Here is a 14,658-nt window from a genome sequence, read left to right as displayed (position 1 = left end):
TTGGAGAGGGCAAACATTTAAGCCATAGTAGTCATCTTGCCAAAAATAACACCTGATTTGGACCAAGCCTCTAGATTGAAGTGCAGTTTATAGGGAATATAGATAATAGGCTTTGGCATGAATGCTGTTGGTGGCCCTCCCAGATCCTATAAGCCTGCTGCTGGGAGCATTGGTTGCTAAATGTTATAGCAGCTCTTCCTCTGGAAACTTGCCTTTGGCCAAAAGTGAGCTTCCTTGCCCACGAGGTGACCATGCCCACACACTCAGGACAACACTTAGCGATTGCCTGCCATGCAGCACTGTGGCTGGCTCCTTTCCGCAAAGGGGGATCGGCATTGTGGTGCCAGAGCGCCCTCTGGTGTCAGGCTGAAGCTAACCTCCAACAGGGATGCTGTCCCTGCTTAGCTACTTCCCTTCCCTGTCTTGCTTCACCCCCTGTGTTTTCCCTCTCTGGAGAGAGCACTTCAATCCACCACTTCCACAAAAATCCTCATCTTGAGCTCTGCTTTTAGGAAATCTGCCTTAAGAAAATCCTTCAAATAGCAAGCAGAGAAGGGAATGTTATACATTCAAAGGGTTCTAAGGGTTGATTCAAGCAAGCCAAATATGAAAAGACATGTGGCGTAATTGGATATCCTCCCTCCAGTGCCGCTCAGGGAGGCCGAAAGAGTTAAAGAAAGCTGGAGGGCACTAGCCAGCCCCATCTCCAAGCAGCATAGCCAACACCATGCTGACACTTATGGAAGGACCTTTACGGAAGACTGCCCTACCATACCTGGTGATGCACACCACATCCCCAAGTTAGCGTGTCTGTGTGTGTGTTTGCCTATATAACCACTTGCTGTTTCTGAGTGTGGCATGGAGAATTGCCCAGCTTGCCACCACCGCAGTCCTGGCACACGAGATCCCTGAATAAACTCATGTCTCTTTTCTGTGGTCCTCTGGTTTTGTTCTTCGGTATCCATTCACATTATGCAAAGGCTCTAAAGGCCCTTCATCAGCAGGACAGTTGGTGTAGCCAGCAGGATATCTGGAGTTGACCTCTGGCAAAAGTGACGTTCTGGCAGTGCATCAGCAGTGGGGGAAATGGTGGGCTGGGAAGTTGGATCCATGTGGTATGAGGTGGCCACATTAGTAGATACGTGGGGACCACTGTGTGGGTACAGGGATGGCCCCTAAATGCCCACAGGATTGTTTTTGGTTTTAGAAGCCGTGGCAACCTGCTCTGCCCTTGGAAAAGGAAGGAATTAAAGCAAATTAGGGCAATAATATGGCCACTACTGCAGGCTGTATGAGCTGCATTGGAGGCCAAGTTGGCCACCAAAGCTGCCCTCCATAGAGCAAGGGAGGACTGCAAGTTAGAACGTGATGCTTCGCTGGCCCAAGTGCACATGAAAGAGTTACTCTCTACCAGGCTACAGCAAAGACGGGGAGAGCGGTTCCTTTGGAAACAGCTGCCAAAGGAAACACAGTTTCAGCCTCTCCCACAGCTGGCACAAAAACTGGCCACAAATGGACAGCCACCACTTTAAGACAAAAAACTCCTGGTTTCCAAGCATTCATGAAAAGGACTGAGCCTTCTGAGATGGCATCCCTCCCGCCAGGTGACTGAAATCTCCCCTGCTGAGCCTTGGTTCTGGTAGGCCCAGGACTAGGGGAGAGGCCGAGGTCTCTTGCCAGTCTGGGCCCTGGGGGGGACCACTAATTGGCCCCCAAAGAATGTGCAGAGAGTCCTAGGGCTTGGTAGATACGGGAACAGAGTGCGCTCTAATCTCTGAATTGGAAAAGGTCAGTATAATCTGGCCACAGCCCTTAGAGTTCTCCTGTATGGCCAGTGGATAAGCCCAATGGCATCTGGCACATGAAAGCTGATTATAGAACATTAAAGTCACATCTCTCCCCTTTTTGCAGTGGTCCCCAACATAGGCCTCAGTAGCAACCTTGGCACACAACTATCTTTGTGTGTTAGGCCTGGCCAATGCCTTCTTTAGCATCAACATAGCCCCTAAAAGCCAAGATCGATTTGCTTTCACGTGGGAAGGCAGGCAATGGACCTTCACTGTCCCCCCCCAGGGATACCTCAGAGTCCAACCTATTGCCAAATAAACTCATGTTGGTTTTCTCTGGTCCTCTGATTTTGTGCTTTGGTATCAGATCATGTTATGCAGAGGCTTTAAAGGCCCTTAATCAGCAGAACAGGACATTTATGAAATACTTGGGGAAATTTGAAGCGACTAGATATTTGAAAATATGGAATTGTTAATACATTTTAATTATATTGCACTTATTTTTAAAAAGTTCTTATTTTAAGAGATATACGATAGCAGGTTTATAGGTAGGATAGTAGAATTCTGGAATTTGCTTTAAAATAAGCGAGCAGCAGTGGGATTTGGTAGTGGATGAGAACAGAAAGGAAACAAGATGAGGCGTGTGTTGATAGTTGTTGAAGCCAATGATGGGTACATGGGGTTGACACTGTTCTCTCTACCATTGTGTATGTTTACAAACTTCAACAAGAATTTTTTTAGAAAATTTTTTGTACTCTTTTGCCCATATTGAGTGGTGACATTTCTTCTGACAAATTAACTGCAGCTGCAGCAAAAGATTTTCTTCAGCCTTCCTAGTTGCCATAGAACAGGACCCAGGAATTTTTCCTGGTCAATTGTAGGTTTAGAGTGGTTCATCTTTGGGATCACAAGGACTAGCGTCATCTAGACCCGGTTTGATGACTGCTTTTAGTTGTGCCTGCATTTTTTGTGTGGGGGGCTGTCATCTGTTAAGTGGCTAGCAGGCTTCTAACTCTTTACAAGATTGTATAATCAGTTTTATCAACTGTTGCGAGAACAGCATTGCCAAAGGACCTCAGGGACATCACCTTCTCAACATATGCCAGTGAGAAAGAAACCTGTCCCCAGAGGCTGTCAGCTACTCTGCTCTGGGTCATTTCAAGCGGAAGGAAATGGAGAGGCCTTGCTGCTGCGTCTTTGCTGCGGCACCTGATCCCACAGGTCGCCGCAAGGAAGCACCGGCACAGCCACATCCTAGCAGGTTTAACCCTTGTTCATGAAAAGCCCTCTTTCTTTTCTTTTAAATTTTTTATTGATACATAATAATTGCACATATTCATGGAGTACATGTTATATTTTGACACAAGCATTTAACATATGATGATCAAATCAGGGTAATTGGGACATGATTCACCTGAAACATTTATCACTGCTTTATGTTGGGAACATTTGAAAACTAGCTATTCTGAAATATATTACTGTTAACTATAGTTGCCCTATTGTACTATTGAACACTAGAACTTTTTCTTTCTATTTAACAGAGTTACCCCTTCCCAACACCTCTTCATTACCCCTTCCCGCCACCCTTACCAATCTCTAGTAGCCACCATTCTATTCACTACTTCCTTGAGATTAATTTTTTTTAGGTCCCATATATGAGTGTGAAAATGCAATATTTGTCTTTCTGTGCCTGGTTTATTTCACTTAATATAATGTCCTCCAGATCCATCCATGTTTCTGCAAATGACAAAATTTTCTTCTTTTTCATGGCTAAATAATATTCCATTGTGTAGAAAAGGTCTCTTTCTAGCAGTCCAGTGGGTCATGGCTAAGGGAAATTGGTGTTAGAACACAGTGGTAAGACTCTAGTAAGTGCATTTTTGACAGAAGTTACTGTGGTATCATTGATGTAAACACTAATTCAGGGATTACAGACCCAACACTGGACCATAGAAAGTCATACTTCTATAATCAATATATATGATAATACACTGTCAAATCTTGCTATACAAAATGGTTATATTAAGAGTGTTGAGTAATTCTTGATTCTTTTGTTAGGTCTCTTTCAAAATAGATCCTTCATTCTCAGGTTTAGGCATCCCCCCTCAATAAATAATTTAACTCTGTTTTCACAATAGTGTTCATCTTTTAAGACCATGAAGTTATCAAACTGATTTTTAAAGTACTTTGTTTCTTTAAAGAAATTCTGGCTTTCATTGTTACTGAACCCACAAGGGTGTTGCGGCCGAGGTCTAGTTACTTGCCACACAGAAAGCCAATCACTGAGATGACAAGAATTGCCAAGGTAATTTATTACAGATGACATCACCTAGGAGACAGGAGAATGCCTCAAATCCGTCTCCCCAACCAACTGAGGGTAGGGGTTTGTTTTTAAAAGGGGTTCAGGAAGGTGGCTGAGTGTATTGGGGCAGGTTGTGTTGAGAGCAACACGTGCAGGAGGTCTAATTCCTAAGTCACAGGTTAGCATGGATGGCGAGTCTTGGCTTTGTTATCCTGTGAAGAGTCTGCTGTTTCTGGGAGACATCTCAAAAGGTAAAGGGGTTAGTTAAAGAGAAAGAGAATAATGTTCTGGTCATCGAGCACTGCTGGCTTGGGAATCCAAAGCATGAGAAAACTACAGGGAAAACACATATGGGAGGTGTCATTTTGTATTTGTTCATGGAGCTGATTACATTATTCCAAATCTATAAAAATTCTAAGACTTTCACTAGTAGCTCTGCCAGCTCCACTGGGACACAGCTTCCATCCCAGACCACGTTTGAATCGTATTCTTAAGACTTTTTTCTTCTACACTGGTGTTTAAGATATTTATTTTTTAATTTTAATTTTAATTTTTTTTTACATTTTATTTTTTATTTCAGAATATTACAGGGGTACAAATGTTTAGATTATGTATATTGCCTTTGCTATAAAGAACTCAGGGAAATCAACAAGAAAAAAAAATCAAACAACCCCATTAAAACGTGTGCAAAAGACATGAACAGAAACTTTTCAAAAGAAGACAAATGGCTAAGAAACAAATGAAAACTATCTCTAATCTTCAGGGAAATGCAAATCAAAACCACAATGAGATATCACTTAACTCCAGTGAGAATGGCTTTTATCAAAAAGTCCTAAAATAGGTTTTACTTGGGGTCTTATAGTCATATTTTGGATATTTGTTCCATGCTCCTTTAACAGTAGTGGATCGTATTCTACCACCATGCTTACCTGGGATTCCACCCCTTACAAATGCTCCTGCAGGGCCCCTACCCCACCAGGCCCTTCAATATTGGTGTCAAGCAGTTGCACTGTTAAATCTGCCTCTGACCCTCGCGGGCCTTGAGCAGGGTCTGTTTCCTCCCTGTTTTCCTGACAGGGTGGGGTCTGTGCGGCTTGGCTTGCTCCTGACTCTCCTCCATTCCTCTCAAGAATGGTTCAGCTGGCCGGAACGGTGGCTCACGCCTGTATTCTTAGCACTCTGGGAGGCCGAGGCGGGAGGATTGTTTGAGTCAGGAGTTCGAGACCAGCTTGAGCAAGAGCAAGACCCCGTCTCTACTAAAAATAGAAAATTATATGGACAGCTAAAAATATATATAGAAATAATTAGCTGGGCATGGTGGCGCATGCCTGTAGTCCCAGCTACTCGAGAGGCTGAGGCAGGAGGATTGCTTGAGCCCAGGAGTTTGAGGTTGCTGTGAGCTAGGCTGATGCCACAGCACTCTAGCCCGGGCAACAGAGTGAGACTCTGTCTCAAAAAAAAAAAAAAAAAAAAAAAAGAATGGTTCAGCTAAGTTTGTTACCAGCTTTACTAACTTCTCCAACACGTGCAAATCTAGCACTGCTTGCTGAATCTGAGTGCCACCTTTTTTTCTGGCACCTTTTTGATTTTTTAAAACACATGTTAAGCCCCAAAAGGAAAAAAAAATTCAGGACTATGTTAGAAAAATCGGAATACAATGCCAAAAGCATTTACCTTTCAAACAATTTGTACCCCCAGATGGAGTGCATTTATCAAGCTGAGTTTCTTTTCTCTGATTCACCAGCCTTCTGTTGTAGAAGAAGTAATTTTTTTTTTTTTTTTTTTTAGAGATGGGGTCTCTCTGTTGCCCAGGTTAGTCTTGGTCTCAAACTCCTGGGATCAGGTGATTTCTCCTGCCTTGCCCTCTGGCATAGCTGGGACTACAGGTGCACCACTGAGCCTGGCTCTCTTTTTCTTAACTGCTAACCTTAACGTGCCTTGATAAAGATGTAAATGCAACACACTTACATGAACACATACAAGTCAGAAGTCGATATTTCCAATACAGTGATTTTAATCATCTTGAGTGTCATAAGTTTATATGTTGACAAGAATATACAAAACCATACATGGAAATGGTGTGAACTACAATGTTATTTCTCTTTCTTACTCTGAATTACTTCTCTAGAAATCCCCAGAATTCTTTCTCTAGAAATACTCAAATTACCTCAGTATTGTATTTTTGGAAAAAAAAGTTAAAGAATATAATCTCTGTTGACATTAAGCATTTGTCAGAGAAATTTAACACACTCTCCTAGTAAAGTTTTGAGAAAAATGGAATAAATTCTAGAGCCACATGATTTGCAATTAGTATGAGTTTTCCAAGAAACAATAAAGATATTTATTAGTTGTATTATTTACACTCAATTTAATTGGACCTCTGCTTGCACTTATATGACCTTAAATTTTAGTTTAAGTTATAGTAAATTACCTGCTCTATGGGGTAAGTGTTAGGAATTAAGGGCATCCTATGTAATTTAGGCATTTTTGTTTAAAAAAATCAAAATCTTGCATGAAATAAAATCTAAAATGCTAGGTTTACATTTCATTTCACGCTATGATAGAATCAGGGAGAAAACATATAGCTATCTTTTAAACCCCAAATTCACAGAACAATTTAAATTATCAAATGCTTTAATTGGATTCTATGTTATTATGTGAACTTGAATTAAAATGTAATTATTTTAAGTCCTTTTACCTCATAATCTTAAAACCTTTTAAATCATGTTCTGAAGAGTTCCCTACAGGTTTTTTTTAGGATCTCTAATACTGGGTCTAATGCCAATTTGCATATCTTTGTTCTCTATTCTGTAACTCAGCAGGGATGCTAAGGGTTTTACACCTAAATTATACCTTCACTTGTCTCATGCAAAAACTTAGGAGAGAGAAAGAGTTAGGGAGTTTTGAAGCAATCCCATTAATTTGCACCAAGAGGGCAAAAAAGAAGCTATGAGAATCTTGAAACTTAGAATAGTAATATTATCAAATGGAATGTAGATCATGTAAATATTTTACCTAAAATAACCTCAAGACAGTGTTTAACTCTGACGGGGTTGGGCAGTTAGGTGAGGGAAGGGAATATATTTTTTATCTCACAGAAATTTAAAGATAACAAATTATCAACAATTGTTAAAATTTTCTGTGTTTTAAAGCAATAATTTAAAAACTTTATTAGAGGTTTCCTTCCATTTATAAGCCTCATGCTTAAGGTAGACTGGACCTTAAGCCCCTGGGAGACCTTTTTAGTAGCTGGAGAAGGAAATGGTTATAACAGCCCAGCAGGTACCCTTTCTTCTTCTTTGTTTTTTCTTCTTAATAATAACACAATTGCCAATGTGGCGGGAGGGGGAGGGGTGCCCCCACTGCCCTTCAGTGCTAATATAGGGCAGGGCAGCCTTCTACATCTAGAGGAGAATACAATTCTTTCATAAAAGCCTCTGACCCTAATTAGGATGGGGTGAGTGCACAGGAGCCCACATTGGAGGAGGACAATTCAGTGCCATCAGGGGAATAAAACCACATTTTCTGGTAGGTCCTCAGAGCTGCTGATTCACCATCTCCACTAGGGGCCGCTGCAGTTTCTGGTATCCCAGGACCGTTTCTGCCAGTTTCTCTGAACAAGGACCTCCCCGAAGCCCTGGAAGTCTCCTTTGAGGTCTGAATCACCAGGCCTGTCACTCCCTCAGAGGACCCCGGGAACCAACTATTCTGGCAACCAGGGGCCGGGCTATTCCCTCTTGCCGCATGTCCCTCTTTTCCCTGTCACCCATCATGCTATAAACCTGGAAACTACCCTGGGTCGGGTACCCTGCCTGCTGCTCTTTGCTCCTTTACCTCCTCCCTCCTTCTCCTCCTCCCTCCCCCCTCCCTCCTCCTTCTCCCTCCCTCACTCCTCTTTCTCCCTCCTCTCCTCCCTTCTCCTCCTCTCTCTCTCCCCCTCCTGTCTTCTCACCTCTTCTCTCCTTCCCCCTCTCCCCCCTCCCTCTCCCTGCCTCCTCACTTCTGAATGTGGAGAGTTGGGGCCAACACACTTCTTGCTTCTCAGGTGGAACTAAACAAATCCCCTCTCCCTCCCTCTCCAGTGGGGCACAGCCTGGACAGGGCTCCTGCACTTTGAGGACCTCCTCCTGGGAAGGCAAGGTGCTCTCGTGTGCCAGTGGGGGGCTTCCTAGAGTTACAAATGTCTTCCATTTCTGATGTTTCTGTTCTGTACCTTCATTTAGCCATTTTCTTCTGTGTTTAACAAAAATCTCTCCCCCAAAGTGTTTTTGCAGGGAACAGGGGAGGGTTGGGGTGAAGAGGTGAATCCCCTCTAGGGGCATGTTATAGTGAGGAGCTCCAAGCTTGAGCCACGTCCAATGCCAAGGAGTTCCTTACATAGATGGGGTTTCTCCCAGATGTGATAAATCCATAATGAAGAGAGATAACGTTATGAAGAATTTCTTTGTCAATGCTTTTTGATTTAAGTCTATTTGTGAGATGGAAGGAGGAAGATTCTTAACATCTTAACTCTAATCACTCCAACTGTTATCTACTGTACATAATTGTATATTCTATACATTTATATGACTGGCAACACAGTAGGTTTGCTTACATCCACATCACCACGTGAGTAATGCATTGTGCTACGACATTATGATGGCTATGATGTCACTAGGCAATAGTAATTTTTCAGCTCTATTATAACCTTATGGGACCACTGTCATATATGCAATCCGTCGTTGACCGAAAAGTCATAAAGTAGTAGATAACTGTATTATAAATGGACAGTTTTTCCCTTGTCACTTTAAAGATATAATTCTACTGTTTTCTGGCTTTCTTTATTGCTGCTAATTTATGTTTCATCAGTAAGTAAAAATGGTTTGAGACCATGCCTTTGTTCTTATAGTTTCACTTACAGTTTCACTAGGATGTGCCTCGGTAGCTACTTTCCATTTCTTTATTTGGCTTGGGATTTCTTGGCTTCACAAGTCTGTAGATGGGTGTTTTTCTTTAGTTTTGAAAACTTTTTGTCATTATCTCTTTGGCATCAAATAGTATTTGCTCTGCCCTGTGTTTTAAGTTATGTTTTCCTGTAACTCCAAATAGATATTTGAAGACGTTCTTACTTAATCTTCCACGCCTCCTGATGTCTCTTTTATGTTTCTACCTCTATGTGTCTTTATACTGCAGTTTCTTCAGCTTCATCTTCTAGCTTGCTATTACTCTCAGCCTTATCTAATCTGCTATTTAACCCAATACTTGAGTTCTGACTTCTGTAATACGATGGACAAGAAACTTCTTAGCCACTTCGGATCCCATCTACTTCACCTGTGTTTTGTTCTAGCTACTGCTTTCATGAGTTTTCTATGGATTCATGCAGATACAAACTAACAATACCTGACCCCATCCTCAGTACTTACCTGTTATGCTAAAGTATGAGTCCCTCTGCGTCCACGCCCTAGTGGACACTGAACGTATGGCATCACAGTACATGATATGACCGTATAGCTTGCCATGACCTCCAGGGGGTCTTATTAGGCTCCTCTAAATGTCCAGACTCATAAGGCTTTCTTTCATTGGCCACATCAGACATTAACCGACTCAGAAGGATATGGGATAGAAACCACAGCTTGCCAATGGGGCAGCATCAGGAGTTCTACTTCTAGTACAATTCCTTTTAATAGTCCATAGGGCAGAGCTGGGTGCGGTGACTCATGCCTGTAATCCTAGCACTCTGGGAGGCCAAGGTGGGTGGATTGTTTGAGCTCAGGAATTTGAGACCAGCCTGAGCAAGAGTGAGACCCCGTCTCTACTAAAAATAGAAAGAAATTAGCTGGACAACTAAACATATATATATAAAATTAGCTGGGCATGGTGGCACATGCCTTTGGTCCCAGCTACTCAGGAGGCTGAAGCAGAAGGATTGCCTGAGCCCAGGTGTTTGAGGTTGCTGTGAGCTGGGCTGATGCCACGGCACACTAGCCCGGGCAACAGAACGAGACTCTGTCTCAAAAAAAACCCCATAAAAACCAAATAATCCATAGGGCAGTCCATAGAGCTGCCTGGGACAGAGAGGGGGAGGATTCCCTATGACCAGCTAATGCAGGAAGAAAGAAGAAGAAAAAGCAGCTCAGGCTTGGTTACATTGGCTTGGTATGTGGGTACAAATGGCGAATACACTTCTACACTGAGGCCCCACTCAGAGGTGACCTGACAGTGCAGCAGAGATTTGGGTGGCACATCTAACTATTAACTTTATGTAAACAGAAGTGGCCTGAAGTAAAGATATGCGTGGACTCATGGGCAGTGGAGAATACCAGGCTGGATTGATCAGGACCCAGAAGGAAGTGACTCCCCACCATGAGTTCTAGCAGAGGCTACAAACAGTGAAAGAAGCACCACATGCAGCCACTTCCAGTATGACACTGGGCGATGGCTAGAGGCAGCAGAGGGATGAGCTTGAGGAAACGCTCAGCCGTGATGGGCACTGAAATGCTGAGAGAGAGTGGACTGATGGAGGCTTGATGAGAGGTGGAATGGCCTTTCAGTGGCCTTCAAATAGAAAATTTCTGGGCTATAGTCAATCAAAAATCTAGACAGGATAAGCCACTCTTCTGAGGTCATCTGTCCAGGGAGCAGCCCAGACCCACTACTCTGCTGTTAAGGGAGAATCCAGAGGAGGCAGTGGAGGTTGTAAAGACCTTGTGTCTCCCATCCAGATCACCAAGATGTCATGGAAGTCACATTTGAACTTACTTTCTGATTCTCTTTGGGAGATCTTCAAGAAGAGGTCAAACTCTGTAAGAGTGAGATTTCACCTGAGTTATTAAAGCAGAAACTGAGCTAGAGAAGAGACTGTTTATATTAAGAGAAGGTGAGTATACTAGATTTTACTAACTATAAATTTTTCTCTTCACGGCCCAGTAGAGAGAAGGCACTTAAGAGGCTTAGCAATTTGGAAACTACTGCAAGCATGATTGTGATCACCCTGAGAACAACCTGTGGGTGTTGTGAACAGCTGCTGGCATGTACTAATTTGGCTTGGTTTGGTTTTCTTCTGAGATTAGTCACTCAGGTCTTTGGAGATGGCTATTGTCAGCAGAATAATGGCCTGGGCCAATTAGGGGTCAAGGGGTCCTCCTTCCAATGGAAGCCATTTCAAAGCTTCCAGAGAAAAGAAAACTCTAAGCAACAAAAGTTGACAATTTATTATAGATGCTAAGATAGAGTGATAGAATATATACAATGTGAAGAACAAAGAGAAAAATATTGGAAAAGTTGAAGAGCCTTAGGAACTTGTGGAACAATATCAGAAGAGCCAGCGTTTAGGTAATTGGAATCCTAGAAGCAAAGAAAAGAGAATTATGCTGAAAAATATTTGACAGAATTGAAAATAAATTTAAAAATTTTTCAAATTTAGGGAAAGACGAATGTCCAAATCTAAGAAGCTCAGCAAGCCCTACGTAGGATAAACCTGTGACAGCCATGGATAGGCACATCTAAATCAGACTGCTGCACCCCAATGATAAAGAAGAGACTGTTGCAGTCATACAGAAAAAAATGTATGATATTTAGGGAACAGTGATTCAACTTACCATCAACTTCTTATCAGAAGCTATGAAAGCCAAAAGAGAAGGAAACAATATCTTAAAAGTGTTGAAAGAAACAATTGTCAACGCAGAATTCCATATCTAGCAAAATTGTCCTTTAAGATGAAAGTGAAATAAAGACAACTTCAGACGAAAGTAAATTAAGAGAATTTGTTGTCTGCATTTCCATACAATAGGAAATGTTAAAGTAGGTTCTTAAGGTCGAAGGAAAATAATAACAGAGGAAAACTTGAATCTTTAGGAAGGAATAAAAAGCATCATTGGAAATAGTACATATTTGGGTAATTTTAAAAATTAGTTTCTTAAATTTTTTAATTGACAACTAAAAGGATAAATATTAAAGACTGTTTTTACTTTTAATTTCCTTAAAATATATAGGACTATCTAAAGCAAAAATTGTCTTATGAGATTTATAATGTATGCCAATATAATATACATCATGACTATAGAAAAAAAAGATGGTGATGGATAAATGGACATATATACATTTAAAAGATTTTGATATAATACATCAGTAAATATGAAGTATCGAATCTCTACTCAAAAGTGTAGTTTATTATATATCAAACAAGAAGCAGTACAATTAAAGTATGCCCCAAACTATTGACACAATTTTGCCGTCTTAATGGTAGCTTGTTTGTGCCAGCAGCAAAGAAGTCTGGAAAATGAGTGGCGATGAAATCACAAAAGGTGTTTTCCACAGCTTATTAGAAATTGAATATTTTTCCTTGCCAGAAATGGTCTAAAGCCTGGAAAAAGTGGTAGTCAGTTGGTGCAAGGTCTGATGAATATGGTGGATGACAGAGAGTTTCCAAGCCCACCTTCTGTAGTTTGAGCAGCGTTGTTTGTGTGACATGTGGTCTTGCAAGAGGATTGGCCTGTCTCTTGACCAGTCTTGGCTGCTAATTCACAAGCATCCTCATCATTTCATCCGATTGGTTGCAGTAGACATCCACTGTAATTGATTGACCAGGTTTTATGAAGCTGTAGTGGATATACCAACACTGGCTCACCAAACAGACACCATTAGCTTTTTTGAATGAATATTTGGTTTTGGACTATATTTCATCTTTATCCAACCATTGTGCTGAACCCTTGCCATTGTCAAAAAGAATCCATTTTTCAGCACACATAACAATACAGTGGAGAAATCGTTCACCTTTATGGCATAACAGCAAAGAAAGGCAAGCTTCAAGATGATTTCTCTTCTGATGCTTATTTAATTCATGTGGAACCCATCTATTCAGCTTCTTTACTTTGCTGATTTGTTTCAAATGGTCTAATATTGTTGGAATAGTACCGTCAAACCTTGCTGCTAATTCACACATAGGTTGAGGTGAATTCGCTTCTCCTACAGCTTTCAGCTCATCATTATCCACCTTGGTCTCAGGTTGCCCATGTGGCTCATTTTCAAGATTGAAATCACCAGAATGGAACTGCTCAAACCTTCTACATACTGTGAGTTCATTAGGCACGTCCTTTCCAAACATTTTGTTGATATTTCAAGCTGCCTGCTCTGCATTGGTTCCATGATGGAACTCATATTAGAAAATAACACAAAGTTTTGACTTATCCATGGTTTCACAAAAATTGTCCTTAAAAAATGTGAAAGATCATCACAAGCCAAAATGTGCATTTGCAAGACTGAGGATGTACCTTCACAATAAAAATAAAACAAGAGTGTCAAAGTGAAATGTCAGAGATATCAACTGTCAAACCTCGTACTTAAGGAAATCAAACATTTCATACTTAATAACCTAATATATCATAAAGTGCTACAACGTCAATTCTAAATAGGGTGTAAAAGTTAAAAATGGATATTGTAACTCCTAGAGCAACCATTTAAAAGTGCAAAAGGACATAGCTAACTGGATGTATTAAATAGAATCCATTTCATAAAGAAAGGTCTCAGACTCCCCAACAATCCCCGCTGGGTTAAAGCCTAAGAAGGCTGATATCACAGCTCTTAATTTCTGTCTACTTTTGTTTTCTTTGTTCCTTCTACTTGAATCCACCTATTCTCGTCTAACTACCTTCAGAACAGTTATTCTGAGATAATAGTATTGCAACACAGAACATATAGTGGAGGATGGAAAAATGGGTCAGTGGGCAAGAGTTTCTCATCTAACAGGAAGATTGAAAGAAAAATCCTCATATTCTTTAATATTCCTTCAGTTCACAGAGGTATAATGTGATAATACTAAACAGTTCTGGTCCTGGGCCCACCACTTACAGGCGCTGTGATTTTCCAATTTGATGCTTTTCCTGTTACTAATAGAAAATTAACCCATATCTCGCCTGGCTCTTAGGACAACCTTTGTAACGTAGTGGTACCTCTTAAAATATTCAACAGTTTATAAAGTACCTCCAAGAAGTTCTCCAGGGTCAGAGAGCAACTTAGAACTAGTTAACTGTGTTTATTGTGAACAGCAAGTCCACAGCCTAGGATTTTTATTTTGACTAATTGAACACTGCCATCTGGTGTATAGCTGTGGGAAACAGCAGGGATTGGATTCCCAGGAGGAAGGAAATTCCTTTGAAACAAAGCAGTTTGCTTCCTTTATTTCTTGTCCCTTTAACTTCACACTGCAAATGAAAAGACTCAGGATATCAAAGAGATGCAGATAGCCTTGCTTAAGCCATTCTGACTATTTGAAAGGGTAGAACTTAACTTCAGAGGTCAGGTGGGATTTGGATAGGCCTCCTGGTGGAAGTGAGGGATGGTATGAGGAGGACCATGTAGTTAGGAGCCCAACCTCAGGGAGAAACACGGGGCTGAGATCAGCCCTGAGCTTGGCCAGTGCCCACTTGTGTGTCGTGGCTTGGTCACCGCATGCATAACATTGGGATAATATTGGTAGCAACCTCTTAGGCTGTTAGAATTAGTGAAATAATCTATGTTATGTTTTCAGCACAGCATCTATCACAATAAGCATGTAACAAATATTAGCTGCAGGTTTTTTGCAGTTTAGACTTG

Source organism: Eulemur rufifrons, chromosome 19, assembly GCF_041146395.1.
Source record: "Eulemur rufifrons isolate Redbay chromosome 19, OSU_ERuf_1, whole genome shotgun sequence".
Taxonomy (NCBI): Eukaryota; Metazoa; Chordata; class Mammalia; order Primates; family Lemuridae; genus Eulemur; species Eulemur rufifrons.
Note: the sequence above shows the minus strand (reverse complement) of the source record.